Here is a 21,864-nt window from a genome sequence, read left to right as displayed (position 1 = left end):
TTTTAGTAGAGACGGGGTCTCACTCTTGCTCAGGCTGGTCTCGAACTCCTGAGCTCAAACAATCCGCCCGTCTCGGCCTTCCAGACAGCTAGGATTACAGGCGTGAGCCACCGTGCCCGGCCTCTCGCTTTATTTTTAAGACTGCACATGAGAATGGAAAATGTGGATACAAAAAGATTATTTACATGTCCAGGTTAAAGTTTAAGGGATAGTGCTTTAGATGGTGTTAAATGCAGTAATATTTTTTTCAAAAAATTCAGTGAAATCCCAGCTATTTAGGAGGTCAAAATGTACAGACCATGATGAATAGTTGGATTTGGTGAGTGATGAAAGAAAGAGAATGTTAAGAAAATCTTATATCTGTCTGGATTTGAAACCGAAAGTAAAAATCGCAGTGAAAAAATACTGAAGGGAAAACTTGAGGAGGGAAAATTCGGCATAACATCTGTGTTCATGGCGGGAACAAAGACAAAAGGAGTGCTCAGTTGCATTGTGGAGAAAATATTTGGAAGCAATAAGTCAGTACCGCAGAATGAAATTTGGCTTAACCATTACCACTTACCAGGATGGAAAGCAATACACTCTTTGGTCATATCCAATGCATATTTTTTCTTCAGACAAAATCTAGTCGGTACACTGTGAATCAAATTAATCTGAGGGTTCTTTTGACTTTCATTAAATTGGGAATTTTCCAGTCAATTTTTAAAAAGAGATTTCATCGCAAGAACAAAAAGTCTTGTATTTTCACATTTTTTCCATTTCCATTTCTTTGCATTCTTCAATATGAGTAGATCCACATTTCCATCAAATGTGGTTTTGCTTATGCTTGAAATAATTTTTTTTTTCGTTTAATATCCCCTTTATCTCTTTCTTTCTTTTCCTGTTCTGGTACTCATAATATTCAGATGTTTACACTTCTATTTTTAGTTTTCATATTGTTAGGTTTCAGTCTGAAGCCCTGGGTTCTAAGCACTCCCATGGTTGAATAATGATCAGATGTGCCAAAGTTAGGCAAGCACAAAAATGAGGTTTATTGAGGAGAGAAAGATGGGATTATAGAACAAGAGCGAGATACAGGGTTACAGAACATGGTACATACAACACAGGTGACAACTGGACCCATTGTCCCAGGAGGGCAAGAAAAAGGTAGGGCAAAGAGAGAGAGCTTGGCCATGGTCTGCGTCCTATTTTATAGTGTCTAGAACCTCTCTTGTGGTTCAGAGGTCACCAGGGAACCACTCTGATTAGACAATTGGGAGTCACATGACCTGATCCTTAACTACGCATGTGAGTTCTAGGTCACTTGCCGGACTTTATGGTACCCATGCAGCTTGGCCTGTGGGCTAGAGAGTCCTCTGCATTCTTTTGTAGCTGGCACACCAAGTTCTGATTGACAGATTCATAAAGTATTCCCTCTTCCCGGGTTGGGCAGGACCAAGATGGGGGCAACCGCTCCCACCTTCGTCCCTAGGAGACCCGGAATCCTCACTAACTACCTAACAATATCTCTTCACTTATTATTAATTTTTTTAAATTTTATTTATTGTTTTCCTTGATGCATTCTAAGGTAATTCTTTAACCTGAATTTGGGTTCATTAATTTGTACTTTATCTTTATCAATTCTGTTATAAATCTCATTCACAGAGTTCTTCATTTAAATTATTTTTCTGTTTAATATTTCCAATTGGTTCTTTTTTAAACAATTGTTAACAAAATAATTGTTTCTTTTGTCCCTGTTCCATGTAATTAATATCTATCTTACCTCTATAGGAAATTTTAAAATCATAGTTTGACTGGTCTGTAAATATTTCTTCATCTTGTACAAGGTTTTCAGTTCGTCATATTTCATTTAGACCAGTGTTCTAATCAAAAGTCTCATAAATTTTCCTGGGAGCAATTTTTCTCCAGATAGGTTAGCTAATGTAGGTAATGTTATTCCAAGGTGTGGGTTAAAGACCATGCTGTAGTCTGCACCCTTTTCTGTCTAGGGAGTAGATTATAGAGGGTTCACTATATAGATGGTAACTCAGATTTGTTCTAAATTCTCTCTGTCACTATTTCCCTACTACCTCTACAACCAGGCAATTCACTTCTCATGGAACCAATTTTTTGATGACATCATCCTGCTCTTTAGTGTGGAGGGTGAAGAGGAGGAACTTTAAGTTATGCCTGTGCATGTTTTTATCTACTTCTCACCCTCTTTCCTCCCAGGCTTTATGCTATTGTCGTACCGTTTATTTTCATGACGTAAGAGTCCCAAAATATGTTTTATTCATTTTGCTTAAAAAGTCAATGAAAATTTAAATTATATAATACTACATAATTATTAGAATGTTTGAAATTAAAAAGTTGAATAATGTCAAGTGATGGTAAGAATTTGGAGCAATTGTATTTCTCATATACTACTGATCAGAATCTAAAATAATGACTTTGGAAAACTGCATGCTTGTTTCTTCAAAAGTTAAATATATACTTGCAATACAACCCACTTATTTCACACCTATATACATGCTCAAGAGAAATAAAAGCATATTTCTATACAAGGATTTACATATGAATGTCTGTAGTACCTTTATTTTAATAACCAAAAACTGAAAACAACCCAGATGTCAAAAAAACACAGATGAATGGGTAAGCAAATTGTGGTATATCTATACAACAGGGTACTATTCAGCAATAAGAGAAATTCTATACTGATATATGCAACAAGCTGGATCCGTCTCAAAACAATAATGCTGAGTGAAAAAAGGCAGACATAAAATAGTATATAACTACATGATTTTATTTATACAAGTTTCTAGAAATTACACAAAATTTATGAAAATAAGTGGTTGTCTGGAGATGAAGCAGGTAGAGCTAGACAAGAAGGAGAGTCTGCAAAAGGAATTAAAGGAATAATGAAACTTTTGAGGATGATGAATATATGCATTATCTTGATGTGTGTATATATATATATATATATATATACACATATATTATACATACTTGTGTGTGGGGGGAGGTGTATGTGTGTATGTATCAGCTGGCCTGTGTTCTCTGGGGGTGAAGGTAGTAGCCAAGTGAATGAAATAAATGATGACCATCCAAATGAGAAAATAGCAAAGACTTTTTCTAGTCAGCCACCACTAGTCGCATTAGGCAGAGACTTAAAGAGAGGCAGAAGAGTGGGAAAGTTTTATATTAATAATAGAAGAAAAACGAAGGTTTTAGGTGTGCCCTGATTAGAGGTTGTAGGCGTGGGAAGCTGTAGGTGGGCAAACTAAAAACTGGGCATGATTGGTTAGGGGTGTATATTTGTTTTTTCTGGTTGGATATATGTTGAAAGCAGGGACAAAAATTAGGGAAGATGTCAATTATTAATTAAATCCTGGCAATCTGGGAACAATTGCTAAGGGAATCGTTTGGCTTGCTGAACTGGTTGCTGCAGATTGTGAGTCAGAATTCTAGTTTTATATATGGTCTGGTCATCCTCTCTTTGTACATTCAGTATCTTTTCTGTGGTCTCTCTGTCTCTTTCTCTGTTTCTGTCTCTATATACATATACACATACATATGGCATTTGATATGTAAAATTTATATACTGATAAATATATAATAAAATATATATAAATTATATTTAATATATAAAATGATCTATAAATTTGATATAGAGACAGTCATATAAACTGAGAGTGACAGAGACAAAGAGAAAAATGAAAGAGAAAAATAGAAAAAAGAGAAAACAGAAAGCAAAATAGCTCATATTATTTTCTTAGACTGGCACTATACTCCAACACTTTTCTGTTCATGACTTCCTATGTTTCTCCAAATATTGTCTCAAATTAGAAAATTATTTAAAGTGCTTATATTTTTCAGCATTCATTGAAATGACCTTTTAATTCTAGGATCTTTCAACTTCTAACCTTCTAATCAACGTGGCATTTGAATTTCTGACACTTCCTTTGAATGCATTGGTTTGCCCTTAAATCATTTTTGATGTTTATGTTGTTTAACACACTATGCTTTTAAAATTATATTTGCTTTTCTTTTCATTCCTATGGGATACTGAAAGATATGTAAGGAGTTTGGTGCCTGTTTTTATGGGGCGTTACAAAAGCCTGCGGTGTCTAAATTTAAATAAAATAAAAGTAGCCAGTGGAGAAAAAAGCTGTTCTTTTGAGACAAAGATTAGAGACAATAGAGGTGATGTTGTGTTAAAAGTCAACCTTATGTGATACCTATATTAGGCATTTGGGGATGAGTTAGGAGATGGGGAGAAAGTGGGCATCCAGAGACTATTTCAAAGAATTTCTTAGCTTTCAAGGTTACAATTAACATGTCAAGAAGTAAAATACTTATGCAGGATAGGATTCTAGGGAACCAAATTTTTAGTAAAAATACATTTTTTTGTCTGTTTTCTGCACATCTGAAGGAAAAAAAACAATTAGATGATTAATACTGAAAACATGAAAACCGCACTCACCTAAAATATGAATAAAGAATAGTTAAGAATTTCTGATTTTCAAATATTTATACATTTTAACAGATGAACTTTCTTTGATTATATTAAACATATGTAGTTTATTTTCTACTTGTTAAATAAACATGTGAAGTACTAAAACTATATGTACTCCCAAATTAGCATAAATCTTTAATTTTGGGGTGAACATAACAGAAATATTGATTGGCTGAAACAACAAAAAGCTATTTATTTGCAATAAACATTTTTTTTTAATCTCACTTTGGAGTAAATGACATATCTAAGGGAGTTGCTTTCTGAAAATCTCTATTTGTACTTTCAATGGCAGTTTACTAGCAGTGAGGGACACCAAAGCAATAGATAAAAACTCTGTTTTTCACATCAGAAACACCAGTACTGAAATCTCAACTCCATAACCCATTGCCTGTGTGCTCATGGAAATATTCTTTGAAGGAGGGCTTATTTTTTTTCATCCATAAAAGTGTGACAGTAATAGCAATTATATCATTACACTAGTAGCTTTTATAAAGGACTTACTAGTTGTTAAGACTCCTAAGTCAAATTATCATAGTTTATTCTTACAACTGCTCTGTGAGTAGGTATGATTATCATCACTCCAATTTTATGCACAAGGAAATGGAGTCATACAAAGGTGAAGTGAACCCCCAAGAGTCACACAGCTGGTGAGTGTGAGAAACAGGCTGTGAACTCAGGCAGTCTGCTTTCCTCATCTCGGTTGGCTGTACTTTTTATGAAGATTACATGAAATAATGTATGTTTCATGCTTTATATAATTTACTAACTATGCACTCAAGAAAGGGTATTATTTTTGGTTGCTATGAAACTAAAATCTTCTGCATTAGATGTGCATTCATAAATATAACATGAATGCTATCACTTTTCTTTTTTAGCAGATTAATTCAAATATAATACAGCAAAATAAGATGAATTAGGTTTGATACTTTTGACTGAATGAAATAGTATACATATATATTATTTTTTGGTCACATGCTTTAGTCTTTTGAGCTTTAAAAAATTAATTAAAATTTTAGCTTTGGACATTTTATTTGCTAATATAATGGTTATATACTACCTGGCTAGAAAAACCATAATCCAAAGATGATAATGTCATTTGGCTTGGCTGAACCTATAAGATCAAAGGAACTTGATAATTGCCAAATATATACTTTGTATTTTATCGGTATTGTTACCATTGTAATTTTAGGGAATGCTAATAAACATATGCTGAAAAAGTCAATAAAATATTTACAAGAAAGTCATGCTCTCCCAGTTGTACTATTTCAACTTCTATTATTTTCTGGAAATTCTGGAGAATATATTTTGATCTTTGGGAACTATCTAGTTGAAGTCCTATTTGGATTAAATCATGTTGAAAATGCAGTTGTTAGGTTTAAAGAATTCGCCCTCCCCAAATTCCATCCAAACCTCCTATAGAACCCACCCCTACCCCTTTCCTAGGGGTTATTAGGCAGGTAGTCTTTGCCAGACCTCTAGGGAGATACAGGAATGAAATGCAAAAGGGGAACTTATTTTCCTTATCCCTCCTGATAAGGAGGATGCTTATCCCTCCAGGTTGTTCCCTATGGAGATAAAGTAATGGAATACAAAAGGGGAGCTTATTTTCCTTATCCCTCCAGGTTGCTTGAAAAGAATTTGTTTATTCCTCCCAGAAAAACCATCCATAAAACCCAATGCTCTCCCCTTTTCTCTCATGGATGCCTTTTTCGGCCTCCACTCATCTGCACCCAGATGCTCAAAACAAACAGCATTTTGCTACCCATGAGGCTTGGTGTCTCTCTCTCTCAGCTCCAGACCTAACAGCAGTAAAAATGGTAGTTCCCATAGAAAAATATTAGTTACATAATAACAAAGGAGCTCACTTTAGTAAAACTATGTCCACCGATCTTGGGTGGAATTAAAAACTTTTCCAACTAATATTTGTAGTTGTAACTTTTAGTTGAATAATATAAGAACTTTTGGAAACTACAGTCTGCAAAATGAGAACAACACACAAGCCTGAGACCTGTAAATAAATCAATATTTATTGGGGCAAAGATGCATTTTAAAATAATTGAAACAAAAGCAGTAATATTGGACTACTAATGGACTAATTTTCTTATACCGTTTCTGGTGGTAGCAAAAAAGAGAGAAATTTTATTTAAAAAAAAAAAACTATTGTATAAAGATTAGAAGAACCATGAAAATTTCAAAAGACATAGAGCAATAACTTCTATCCACTTGCTACTGTTTCCTCCAACCTCCATCATAGCAGCTCCACAGAGATCAGGTTCAAAGAATATTTGAAGATTCAATGAGACAGTGGACATGGGAACACAGTTGACAACTTATTTTCTGAGATTAAGAAAAAATATAATTCTCAAAGACCTAGAAAGTGGTGCCCCTTTATTCACTCTTATGGATAAATCCAGCAAAGTAAATACATATATAACACAGATACATAACAAAATTGTTTGTCGAAATACTGTAACAGAGGAAATGGCCTAAAAAAAAAAAGGCAAAAATATTTTCTGTCTCTTTAACACATCCTGCACTCCTTTTTTGAGAACTAAAACCTGCATCCTGCCTCAGGCCAGGGATTGGGAGGGGCAGGGTAAGTCTTCTATTATTTGTGCAAAAGGAGATGGCTCAGGTTGGACTTAGTAACTAAGGGAGGTCCTGGGTGGAGATCAGGAGATTGTCTTCAGTGGAGATGGAACATCAGAATCATCAACTGCAGTTGAACAATAGTTTCCTAAGCTGAGAACCCATCCTTTAAAAGCTCTGTGTTTCTGCTTATCATTAGGACAATGGCATTTCAGACAGGAGTGTCCATCCTCCTTCTTTTCTGGCAAGTAATAAAACTTCTCTTTCCTTCCTCCTCAAAACACTTGTTCTCGTTCTTCTGATTCGGCCTCAAGAACAAGTGCCAAGGTTTTGATAATAATACCAAGCAAATTTTGCTATTATTGGTGCCCCCCTCCCAAAAAAATAAGGCTGCAATAAAACACAGAGGAAGAGGATGATCACTATTCATAGATAAATTCTCACTTTTAAGGAAAAGATTAGTAATTTACCATAAAGCCAGAGCAAAATAATCCCATACCAATAATTTGAAAATAAGTAATCTGTATGTTTCAGAAAAGACCATTACTTTTATAGCAATAGGAAGCTAATGCACAAAAAAGGACAGTTTATCAATTTTAAGAGAAAAAAATGGTCAGAGGCCTTTAGGATTTTTTTTTCTGTCTTTGATATTTTTGTTGTTTTTAATCTACAATAACTGGATACGGGAACATGTCTCCATCTTTGATTTTAAACAGTAATTACATTTTGACATGTTCTGAGAACAAATTAGAGTAAATTCTTTCCTATAACATCTCCTTAAAGGTGGCAGAATAAACTCATGTGGCCTTTCTCAGAAGCAGAGAGCAGCCCACGCACTGGAGCCAGGATTTTAAATTAATTCTTTCACCTTGGCTTTCATTACAATGATAGTTGTTAATCATGGCTAATTGAGAACACAGCAAAAAAAAAAAAAAAAAAAAAAGTTCCAAACCAAACCAAAAGGAAAAAAAACCAAACATACAGTGTTTCAGAATTCCTGTGAACAAACCTTTTCCAAAAAGTTTGGATAGACAGAGCAGAAATGAGGAAGGAGGTGGTTTGGGTCACGGCCCCAGGGATATTAAATTACCATGCCTGTTTTGAATTGAGCTGGAATGGCTACATAGAATAAAATCGAAAAAGAGAGCCTGGATGTTTTCCCTATGAAGGCATCAGAACCTCCTGGCAGATGCCAAAATAACTTCTGGTGTAGATGCTGGTGCCAAGGCTCCAGAGCTCCACTGCATTAGCCTTTGGTTCCAATGCCTGTAGTCAGTTCCCCAAGACACCATCACAGATCTTAGGACTCATCTCTTTTACCTTGGCTTTGTGTCCTGGACATAGATACTGACTTGTCTACAAATTTCTAGTACTATGACACTAACCAGCAACCCTCAGCCAGAAAAAACATGAAAGTCCTCAAGCAGAACCAAATCCAGAGATTCTAAGGGTTACCTAGGTAACACAGGTATTTTTCAAAGTCTGAAAAACTAGAATAGATGATACTGCCATAGGCAGCTTACATTTCACCCTATCTCTTAAAGCAACATAGATCTGCCTAACAGTTTGTATTTTACAAAGCGTTTCCCATCTACATTATGTAATTTTTATAACAACCATATACTCTATGTATTGTAAAAAAAGCCTATTTTGAAAATAAGAAGAGGAGTTACAACATCTCACACAGGATGACAAAGACAGTGACTTCCAGGGCAGTGACTCAAATCCTGACCCTGATTCCATATTGCATGTTTCCATATTGCCAGAAAAGTGGTCTGGCATATAAACAAATGCTAAGTCAGAAAAACCCAAGGCTAAAATTGTCATGAAAACAAAATAGACACAATGTATTTTATTACACCAAAGTAAATATTTTAATGCTGATTTTAAAATGTTTTCTTCATGTGTGTGTTCCCAATATTTGATCTTCCAGTAACTCCTTTCCGTCATGGATCTAGTAACCTCCAAGGTAGAATACTCTCCGTATAAGCTATCACTTTCTTTCCTTTCTTACCTGTTCTATATCCAACCCTCTATGGATCTCAACAATCTTTATCTTATCAACCCTATGTTTTTAACCTGTTTTCTTCCATCTTTTAATGCAATATATAAAATTGACCTGTATATACAGGTATATGCAGATATAGCGCACAGGAGTGCTTCACTGGATGTTTCGGAATTGGTGACAGTCATAGCTTCACATATTCCCCATTGGCATTTCAGCATTAGGGAGGCAATGCTCTGAGGCTACTCGTGTAATTCCTTCCAATTGCCCTTTATAAACACTCTCAACCTCATCCCCATCTCAGCCCATCCTTCCCATTATCCAGGTATCAGTGAAGGTACGAAAAATATGGAGAAAATTTGTCCCATATTACACCTGGCCATTTTCTAGCTCTAGCATTCCTACTCACTATTTCCCAAGAAGATGCGCTTTAAGAAAAAAGCCTTAAACTTTCATGTGCTGAATTTTCCATGGTTTATTGAAAAAAAAAATGGCTGTCATTTGGTAACCAGAGGTCCTATAAATAAAGATACACATAATCGACCAATGTTAGTTTTTATGATAAATAAAAATGGGGATTTTAGCCACCAGAACAATTACTTAGGAATCTAAATATTGCTTATAGAAGAGAGGCTAAGACAAACTAGTGTTCTGGGTGTACCAGAAACATTAACTTCATTATACATCATGAAAAGAGATGCTTAGACTAGGAAAATGGAGCTATCAAGAAGAAAGCAAATGAGATCTAATGTTGAGGATGTGATTAGAGCACATGTGGTATTTACTAAATTGAGTCTTTATGTTTGATCTCAAAAGCATTTTAAGATGTTTCACTGAACCTGTGGCCTTGGGGCCACATGTATCCTTCAAGATCCTTGAGTGAGGCCTTTTGACTGAATCCAAATTTTACAGAACAAATCCTTTCAATGGAGGGATTTATTCTGTGAAGTTTGGATTTGGTCGAGGGGCTGCATTTCCAAATCTGGAGGGCCACATGTGGCCTTGAGGCCACAGGTTCACTCCCCATGTATTACAAAGCACCATTTAGTTGATGTCTGAGATGTGAGGAAGCCAGGCAGAAGTGGTGTTCTTCGATTGCATGATTCTGCTGCCCTATTCATCTCTTGCTGAAAATCAAGCATATCTCTGGATGTATAATAGCATTGTGACCCACGAGTGTGAATGCCAACAGTTCCTTTTCCACTCATTTCCCCAACCAACGTTTAATGAATTACTTAAAGAAATGTTTTCTAAGTAGTATCTATAAACATCAATCCTGAAATTCACTTATGGCACAATCAATTCTGGTCCCCCAAAATAAGCATAATAATAATAGCAAAAAAGCATTTATCATATACCACCTACTGTTCTGTGCATTTTTCATATACTACACCATTTAATTCTCACAAGAACTTGTGAGGTAATTAGTAAAGTGTCAGATATTTGTCCCCATTTCATGAATGGCAAAGATGAGGCAAAGAAAATTTAAGTGATATCCCAACGGGTCTCACAACTTCCCTATGGCCTTCAGCCAGTCCAGCACCCAGAGCAGGGGTTTTGACTATTGTGCTAAATAGACCGTGAATCTTGAGCTATTAAATGTGACAATATACTAGGAGAAGTCTCATGGAAATTCTTATAAAGTTCTAAAACTTAAACTTTATGGTATTCTATTCTATAGTGGATATGGATGCTTTATGGTATTCTATAGTGGATACGAATGAATAATAAATGAGATTAATACACATGCTGAGATATTTAGATTTAAAACAAAGAAACTTGCTAAACTAAATTGGTCAGTGATTAGGCAATGTAATTAAATGAAGACTATCCCAAGTAGAGAAACTTTTTGAAAAGGTCAGCTTCCCTCCGTTTCCTAAGAGATTTGTCATGGGAAGCAGCCTATGCCAAAGATAGATCTAGATTCTACTTATTTTAAATGTGATTTGATTTACAAATGAAAACCTAGTCCTTCCACAGTCCTTTTCTAAATTAGATATGCTTTCCAGAATTGTTTTGAAAATACCATATAGAGTCGTTTTTAGAAGGTTTTTATTTAATGCACAAGAGGCATGATGTGAGTGTTATTAACACGATATGCTCCTGTGTCATGAAAACCTTTTGCTGATGGCACCACGAGGTACAAAATGCTCAACAGCACTAAATAAATTAATCACATTAGTGATCTAATATCTAATGTGGGGTAGTGAAGAACAATTTACAGAAGTACTTTATGAACATGTTACTTTATAATTCAGCCAGGTCATTCCATTTTTCATATCTGTCAAGATATAGAAAAAGGTTAAGAACCAGATAGGAGAGGTTGCTCTAGAATACCTAAAGAAAGGTCCGTGAAAAGAGTCTTGACTACTTTTGTGTTAGTCAAAGGTATATATTAAACTATGAATCACATGAATAATTTGATATAGGAATGAGTTAAGATTTTAATATAATTATGTGACTATATTAGAGATGACAAATTTAGCTTCTACAATAAACACAAATATAATATACATTGTATGGTAACAGACAATTATATCGTTCATTGTCTTATAAAGTAAAAGCTTTATTTCAATTACTTAACTGCAATAGTAAATTGGCAATCCATTTGTATTCAAAATTTCCTGACTTCTTGGAAGAGAGAACAGTTTCCCAGACCTCTGCCAAACAGAAAAAATTACATTTCTTCTTGCCAGAAACCACAATTTGCCAATCTTTGTCCTGTCTAATATAACACTTCAATGTAGTTATTTATAGGTTGAATTGAGTGGTCATGATTTTGGATAGTAGAAGAAGATTTATAGCAGTATTTCTCATATGTGGCTTAACTGGGGGCCCTTTTAAAGAAATAAAACAAAAGTTAAATCACAAGTTACATTTTTAAAAAAGCTTTGTAGAGGCAGAAAGTGTGTGATACCTTTCTTCCCCATATAAAAGTCACAGCCAATACTCTTATAAAAGAAGATAAGTTAACAGGAGAAAAGCATAAGAAATTTATTTAATCAAAGTTTTAGGTGACACAAGAGCATTCAGAAATGAAGACCCAAAGACTCATGGGAAAACTGTTCATTTTAATGCTGAGATTCAAGGAAGACTTGGCAGCCATAGAGAAATGTGGTTAGACAAGAGGAGAATAATCTAATAGTAATAGGCTGAATGAAGAAACCAACAAAGGCCTGTCTGCTCAGACTCTTCTTGCCCTGTCTGTGTGACATTCTTTCCTCACAAGTATAGGCCAAGACCCCTCTGGAATGAGGGTCCTATAGTCTACTTTCAGACAGATAAGTCAGAGCATTTCTTTATGGTCAGTTCTTACACAGAAAGGTGAGAGAAAGTTAAAGTAACATTTCTAGGTTTTACGACTAGCTTGAGAGAAGGGGTTCTAGTTTCTATGACCCCCCCCTTGGGGAAGAGGAATTCTAGTTTCTATGACTTGCCTTGGAGAAGTAAGGGAAGCAAGAAGAAAGGAAAAGTTCACAGAGAGACTGTTTCTGGAGGTTTTCCAATGTCCTTTAGTTCAAAGTACTCAGCATGCCAAAGCACCATACTTTGGGGTATTGTTTTCTGAGCTTCAACAGCTTTAAAATGAATTAAATTCAAGCTAACAGTTTTAATGTAATATGAGTATTGTTATTTTGCTACAGTGTACTGGAGTTTATGACACAGGCTGTTTTGAGTTTGATATATTTATACCACTACTTAAAGCTAACATTCGTTAATGACTATGAGTCAGGCATTGTTTTATATAATTAATGTTAGTAGCATATTTCTTTAATTTCAACAGTAATCCTCTGAGGAAATAAATTTGTTTTCTTATGTAAGGCAAGAGATCTTAATTAATTTTCAAGGTTGCACAGTTAGTAAGTGATAGAGCAAGTTTAAAAATTGGTGGTCTGACAATAGAACCCTCTTAAATACTACATGATACTTACTCTAAAATAGCATGTTCATAACACTATTCCTCTCCACCGCTGGAGTTCTATGCAAAATTATAAAGGGAACTTATGTTATTGGGGGTTAAAATATAAAATATGATATTTCTAACATGTTGAGGAGGGAAAACATTTTCTCTACATTTTTAAGTTCTGAAGCTGGAAATTGTGAATTAAGCTAAAAAAAGACAGATCAACAAGAGAAAAGACATACAAATTTTATTTGATGTTAATATTTAAAATTTTTATGTGTATGGAAGCATTCATAGAATAAACTCAAGATCCAAAGTGATTAAATTCTGAGTACTGATATACAACGTTAAAAAAGAGCGATAAATTGTGAAGATGTAATAATAAGTAGAAAAAGGGTTCATATTAATATTTCTAGGGGCAGTGAATTGTGGGAAGGCACATATATGTGGAAACTAATGGAAGATAAGAGTTATCTAGTAAGATTTGTGTGTGCTGATTCATCTCAGCACTGTCTCCATCTGTACTGACAATGGTTGTCCCTCCCTTCCTGGTATGATACACAGGGACACCTTCGCAAGGAAAATTTATGCCCTGCTTTTAGGCAGATAGGGGAAGGTGGAGAACTTTTCCTGTGTCTGCTTTTTTTCAACTGTCTTCTGCTTAAAGTATTTCTTATGCCAAAGTAGCATATTTTGGAGTGGCATATTTTGATCCACTTCACACGGGAAACAGAATCTGGCTATTTAAAATAAAAATATGGCGTGTGAGAATTGGATACAACAGTAGTAATGGAAGCAAAGGACAAGTTTTTGTAGGGTGTTAAAGTTGCTTGTAACCGATTGAAAAATGTCACAGTCATTCTTAGCCATGTAGAAACATAAAGAGTGCTAGTTCCTAAAAGTTGCTTCCTGCTCTTCTGAATATATTTCATAACACAAGGGTGAAAAGAATAGGTTACTAGATATTGAAATGATTACTATTTAGGAGTATGATTATGATATGAGTAAGACAGGATGAAGAGAGGAAACCATCTGGACAGAATAGCATACAACTGAAAAATGTAAGTGCACAAAAATTTCTTACTAAAGAGAAGTAATAAGGCCCACAACACCTGTCACCATTATAGATCCAATCATCTGGAAAAACAGTTGGTACAGAAAATATACCAACCCACAGGCATTAGTCAGAGCTGGCTTCACATTGCAGCCAGAATGTGGCTCATGTATTTGCATTTGCTTGAGGTAGCACAGGCTGCTTTAGGAAAGAGAGGTGTTCCAGGTCTTTTGTGAGAAGTAGAAGGCAATTGATGGATTGTTATTCTTAGGGCAAAAGAAGTGAGTGTAAAACAAAGGCATTAAGTAGCTTTATCTCATTTCCATTTAATTGACTTGCTGAGTTTAGCCAGTGCTCTGAGTCTAGACCTATGCCCATGACACACCGATTCTTTAGGATGTCCATACAATTCTCTGCCCCACAGTGGAATTACAAGCTTCCAACATAGTGATTTTTTTTTCAAAACCTTTTTTATGCCACTATTGCTTTTATTGTAATAATTATGTAAAATGCTTTTAACATTGCATACAATTTTTTATGTTAAATTTAAGGTGAGATGACTGTGAAAGATTGGAGAAAAATGACAAAATTTAAATTTACTACTCAGAGTCCTTTTAGAATGTAAGTTTATTTTCTAATTCAAATAAATCCAAACTGAAAGTTAGATGCCTGTGATTACAGGTTAGATTGAAAAATGTACATATATACTACTTACATATGTAGCTATACACATTTAAACTTTCCAATATTACTATCTAGATTAATCATTTCAAGTTTTGTTGTGTCTGTCAATTTAATTAGTAGAATAAATGCAGTATGAGATAAATATACCCATCACATGTAACACATCACAGTATGCCCTTCCTCATTGTCTTACAATGTTCTGTCCTTTGCCCCATGTTCAAAGTCATTGTAATTGGAGATCATAATCTATTTTTGTAGGGTTATAGTTTACCACAATGGATTCTCATTTCTTTTTAGGCCAAAAATGAAGAGATATATTTATTCTGTTATATAAGACAGAATTTGCAAAGTAGACTTCTGATAATTTCATGGGTTATGCTTTATCTATTAAGATGAAAGGCAAAATGTATTTTTCTCAAGAAAATTGAGATATTAGGTGTGATTTGATTTGCTGTGAAAAGGGAGAATAATAAAGTCAGGATACTGAGCTCTGTGTTATACTCTCCTTATAACCAAAAGATGGTACTGTTGTTTAAATAAAATACAATGTCATTTAACACATTATTCCTCAGTCCATAAGCTACCCTTACAAAAATAAATGCAGACTTTATAATTTGAAGGAACTGCTATCATTACAAATGTGCTGAAATTATAACAGAGGAATAATTTATTGTTTATTGTCATTAAGAGAAACTATCTCAATGATAAAAGCAACATGTCAATGTATAAAGTATTTCCCAAGAAGCTTAAACTATATATTATTTACCAATTGTCATTGGAAAAGGCCCTGGTTCTTTTTCTGGTTAAGTATTATACTTTGAGAGTAATATCTTATATTGGATCACATATTATGACTTCACACAAATATTTTTTAAAATATATGCCCTGATTAAACTATTGAAAACATAAAGTATTAACTCATGGTTTCTTTTAAGATTTTCCACACATATTTAACTTCCAGTTTGGTGTAATATCCAATATTCTTTTTCACCTATATACAAGTAATATTTTCATGTAAATTACTCTTTCAAAATGTAAAGTATATGGGCTTTGTCATCTTTCTGAAATCATAGTTTAAATTCTGTGTTTTACCACTTACTAGATATTCATTGCAAGAAAGTTACATAACCTTTCTAGGTCTTATTATAAAAATGTAACTCATACATCTTAAGACTATTTTAGTTTGAATGTGCAATAGTATGTTTGAGAGTGCCTATGCTAGCACGTAGCAGATACTAACAATTCAAGAACTTGTTGTTTCCTTCCTTCCTCAAGTACTTTATCTTGCTGCTTCTAGCTAAGATTACATTACAAATTATAGTTTTTATTTTCAAACCGAAATTAAGTTATTATTGCTGTCACAGTTTATTTCTCTCTTTTATTTCTGATACCTACTCATCTCATTTTAAAAGCTCAGACTATAGAGCACATGTAGCCACATCAGAATACACAGAATCAAAAGACAAGACTCAACTTGGAAAATGAAATCTACCTGACCAGTTTTCCAAGTGAGAGTCTAACATTTTTATGATGATCTGCAAGGGCTAATTTATAATAGAAAACTTTCCCCTTTCAATGCCTTTCAGTAGTTACCAAACATGAAACACTTCACCATAACGATAGTATAACTTCATCGATATCACCATGACATTCAGAAATAGATGTGGAACTATGACAGAAATTTTTTTTTCTCAAATTTTAAATATGTATATTTAAAAATATACATTTTATTATATAAATGTATTATATATACATATATATACATACATATATCTAGCACACATAGAGTTCAAATATTTTTAAAGATTTTTTTTTGTACTAGATCTTTTCAGTGTGCTTATGTTATACTATTCCCATTATGTTTTTCATCCAGGCTGTTAAAGAACAAAAACAATTCTATTATAATTTTTAAAACTAGAAGACACTTGGTAGCCCATAGTTGGTCAGTTAATATTTTTAATAAACAATGTAGCACTATTCTACTTTTACTCAATTGAAGTTTTCTCCTAGTATATAATTATGGACCAAGAAAATCAAATGAAATATTAATGAATCGAGGTTGCCAGAATATATACAAATATTAATGACTAAATTTTGAAACTAGTTTTTACTGAACCTGATAAATTTATCTCCTCACAAAGTGATCTTATGGTGCCCAGGCTAGCAAGTGACAGAATAGGGATTTTTAAAAACTGAATATGTAATTGAGAAATGACAGTGTTTTCCTAGTTACTATGATTAATTGCTGAGTGGATTTTACAACTTTACTTCCCTAAATGCAGTTATTGGTCCCATAATATTGCTCCATAGCTGAAGGGGCAAACGCTCATATATTTTGTGAAGGAGAGTTGTATGCGTCAGCATATAGCTGGAGGATCATGGCCTGAATGGATGCAGACAGAAACACAAGAGAGTTTAAACAGCATTTAAAATAAAAACTATACACCTCTGCTTCCAGAAAGGTGGAAACATTTCTCCTTATTCCTCTTGGTAAGGACAACTAAAATCCCTGGACATTGTATGTAAAACAAACATACAAGATTCTGAAAGTCAAGAGAAGAAAACAGACCAGCCAGGAACTCTTGTAACGCAACGGTCATTTCCCAGGGTTTTCTTTTAGCCTCATATATCCTAGAGTTGGAACCAAAGAAGGCTATAATCTAGAAATACTAACATCAGCAACAACAACAAAAAAATGCCTCCATAAAAGACTGATCTCACCAACCAAAGGACTATTCTTGATACCCAAGAAAAGGACAGCCTAGAAAGATAGAAAACATTTAGACAATTACCACTGTACTCCAGCCAAACACCAAAGAAAAAATTGTGGCCCAACCCCAACCATACCAACAAGGGCTGAGTAGAGGATGTAGGCTCTCACATCCACTAGGCTGTAATGAGGCTCCCTAATCACCCCACCAGATTGTTATCCAAGAAAAAAAGCCTGGGTTTTTTCATCTGCACTGGGGGTAATCACCCCCTCCCCATGGTGTCAGTGGAAACTGCCTATGGATACTGGATTTCCACGCCAACCTAGTGGCAACAAGGATAATCTAAAAAGTTGGGCAAGTGGAAAGTCAAGATTTTCAACATTGCCCAGTGGTTATAAGATCATTTCCTTGTTCGGTTTATGTTAATAGAAATGCCAACTGGGAAGCAATAATGAGGCAGTACTATACCTCCTAGCCAGGGAGGTATGATAAGGGCTTATTGTAGAGCCAGAACCCTCAACCTAGCTCAGCAATAAAGAACTAAATAGAGGCCTAGTGGGAAACCTAGACTTCGATCTTCACCTAGAAAAAATGAGGCAAGCCCCTCCACCACTTCTGAGTGGGATCAGAGTGGAGTTGGAGTTGGGTCAGAGAAAATCAGCTAAAATACAAAGTTTAAGCATGATCTAGGGTCTCATAATACCCATAATTTCTAAATTTCAATTTTAAAAATTCTGTTAACAAGAACCAGAACAATCTTAAACTGAATGAAAAAAAAAAGATAATTGATAGATGCCAACACACTCATTACTGAAATGTTAGAATTATCTAACACAGATTTACAGCAGCCATTATACAAATGCCTCAACATACTATTGCTAACACACTTGAACAAATGAAAAAAAGAAATCTCAGGAAAAAATAGAAGATATGGCCAGGAAATGTGACTCACACCTGTAATCCCAGCACTTTGGGAGGCCAAGGCCAAAGGATCACTTGAGGCCAGGTGTTCAAGACCAGCCTGGGAAACATAGTGAGTCTCTGTCTCTGTAAAACATTTTAAAAAATTAGCCAGGCCAGGTGGCATGCAACTGTATTTCTCAACTACTCAGGAGGTTGAAGCTGGAGGATCAGTTGAGCCCAAGTTTACACTAAGCTACTATACCATCAGCCTGGGTAACACAGACTCTGTCTCTTAAGGAAAAAAAAAAAAAAGACAGAAACAAATGGAAATGGTAGTATTAAAAATGTTATAATTTAAATTGAAAACTCAGTGGAAGGGTTCAACAGGAGGATAGAGGGAATAGAGAAAGAATCAGTGAACTGAAAGACAAAACAATAGAAATCCCTAATCTAAAAAACAGAAAACTCTGAACAAAAGAATCAACAGAGTTTCAGACAGCTGTGGGAGTATAAAAAAAGATCTAACATTCACGTCATTGGAATCTTAGGAGAGGAGAAAGAGGGAAGAACTAAAGGTGTACTAAAAAAGGATGAAAACTCCTCCAAATTTTTCAAAAGACATGAACTACATATTTAAGAAGCTGAATTAACCCAAAACAGTATAATCTTAAAGAAGTCCATGACAAGTCATATCATATTGAAACTTTTGAAAACTAAGAACCAAAAAACATATCTTGAAAGCTGTAGAGAGAAATGACACCATACCTACAGGTAGAAAATAATTTGAAGGACAGTAGATTTCTTATTAGAAAATAGTATTTTAAGTCCTAAAAGGGAAAAAAAAAAAAAAAACCTGTACTTCCAGAATTCTATATGCAATAACTTTATCCTTCAGGAATGAAGGGGAAACAAAGCCATTCTCAGATAAAGGAAAACTACAAGAATTTGTCACCAGCAGACTATCCTAAAAGAATAGCTAAAGAAAATCTTCTAAACAAAAATAAAATGATATGTAAGGAGAGATCTTGAATATTAGGAAGAAAAAAAGAACATAGTAAGCAAAAATATGGGTAAATAAAATTGACTTTCTTCTCTTTTTTGAGTTTTCTAAGTTATATTTGACAGTTAAAGTAAAAGCTATAACACTACCTGCTATCATTCCTAATGTATTTAGAGAAAATATTTAATTCATTTATAAATAGAGAAGGATAAAAAAGATTTCTAGATGTCACCAAAACATGTAAAAATGATATCACCAGTAAAAAAAAGTTAAATAAATATAGATCGGGCGTGGTGGCTCATGCTTGTAATCCTAGAACTTTGGGGGGCCAACGTGGGGAGGATTGTTTGAGACCAGCCTCAGCAAGTGCGAGACCTCGTTTCTACTAAAAATAGAATAGGGCGTGGTGGTTCAATGCAATCCTTATCAAAATTTCAATGACATTTTTAATAGAAATAGAAAAATACGCCCTAATTTTCTATGGAATCACAAAAAGCACCAAATAGCCAAAGTAATCTTATGCAAAAAGAATAAAGCCCAGGGCATCACAATATCTGATTTGAAAATCTACTACTATATTAATGAAAACAGCATGGTACTACCATAAAATCAGACATTTAGACCAATGGAACAGAATAGAAGGCTGAGAAATAAATACATACCTTTATGGTTAATTTATTTTTGATAAAGATGCCAAAAATTCACAATGGAAAAAGGACAGACTCTTCAATAAGCGGTGCTTAAAAAACTGGATATCCACATGAAGAATGAAATTAGACCCTCATCTCATACCATATACAAAAATCAACTCAAAATGGATTAAAAACTTAAACATAAGATCTGTAACTATAAAATTACTAGAAGAAAACACAGGGCAAAAGCTCTATGACATTGGTCTAGACAACATTTTTTTTATTTTGGGGTATGAAACAAAAAGCACGGGCAACAAAAACAAAAACAGACAAATGAGATTACATAAAACTAAAAAGCTTCTGCACAGAAAAGGAAATAATCAACAAAGTGAAGACACAATACACGGAATGGTGGAATGTATTTGCAAACCATACATCTGATAGAGGTTAATATGCAAATTGTATCAGAAACTCAAACGACTCATTAGTAAGAAACCAAAATATCCAATTAAAAAATGGTCAAAAAATCTGAATAGGTTGACATTTGTCAAAAGGAGACATGCAAATGACCAAAAGCTATGTAACGAAATGCTCAACATCATTAATCGTTAGGGAAATAAGAATCAAACTACAATGGAAATATTTCCTCATACCTGTTAGAATGACTATTACCAAAAAGACAAAAGATAACAAGTGTCAGAGAGAACATCGAGAAAAGGAAAACCTTATACACTGTTGGAGGAAATGTAAATTAGTACAGCCATTATGGAAAACAATATGGATGTTCCTTAAAAAATTAAAAATAGAACTACCATATGCTCCAGGATTTACACTATTGAGTATATATATCCAAAGGAAATTAAACTGGTATATTAAAGAGACATCTGCACTTGCGAATAATGCTGATGTTCCTTGCAGCATTACGTGTAATAGCCAAGATATGGAATCAACCAAATTGCCCGTAAATAGTATTTAGCCTTTAAAGAAAAGAAATTCTGTCATTTGAGACATGAGTGAACCTAAAGGACATTATTCTAAGTGAAAGAAGATGAACACAGAAAAAAAAAAAAAAAAAACACGTGATCTCATATATATGTGTAGGGTAAAAGAGTCAAACTCATAGAAACAGAGAGTAAGATTGAGTTATTGAACACTGGGGTGTGAAGGACCTGGGAGAGATGTTGATCACAGGACACAAAATTTCAGTTATGTAGGAAGAATAAGTTCAAGGGATCTATTGCACATAATGGTGACTACAGTGAATAACAATATATTATACATTTGAAAATTGCTAAAAGAGTAGATTTTAAGTGTTCTCACTGCCAAAATAATTGTAAGTATGTGAGATAATATATACGGGAAATGGCTCCATTTAGCCATTCCATAATGCATTTGTATTTCAAACATCATGTTGTATACCATAAATATATAAAACTTTTACCTGTCAAAAAATAAATAAGTAAAAAAATTCTTTAAAGGAAACTAAATTGCTGAACTCATACTTTTGAATTTCAAAATCAAGTAAAAAGCTACAGCAATCAAAACAGTGTGATACTGGCAATAGAATAGACACATAGATAAACAGAATGAAAATTCAGTGTTCAGAAATAAATGCTTACATTTCTGTTCAATTGAATTTCTACATGGTGCTGTTTTACATGGTGATGGAACAACCGGATATCTGTGTGCAAAGAATGAAGTTGATCACCTTTCTTATCCCATATATGAATATTAATTCTAAGTGAATTTAAACCTAAATATAAAAGCAAAAACTATAGAAATTTAGAAATAAATATAAAGTCTTTGCAACTTTGGGTTAAGCAAAGCCCTTTTAGATATCAAGTCAAAATCACATGTAGCAAAAGAATAAAATAGATGAACTGGACT

Source organism: Propithecus coquereli, unplaced genomic scaffold (assembly GCF_000956105.1).
Source record: "Propithecus coquereli isolate 6110/MARCELLA unplaced genomic scaffold, Pcoq_1.0 Scaffold160, whole genome shotgun sequence".
NCBI lineage: Eukaryota > Metazoa > Chordata > Mammalia > Primates > Indriidae > Propithecus > Propithecus coquereli.
Note: the sequence above shows the minus strand (reverse complement) of the source record.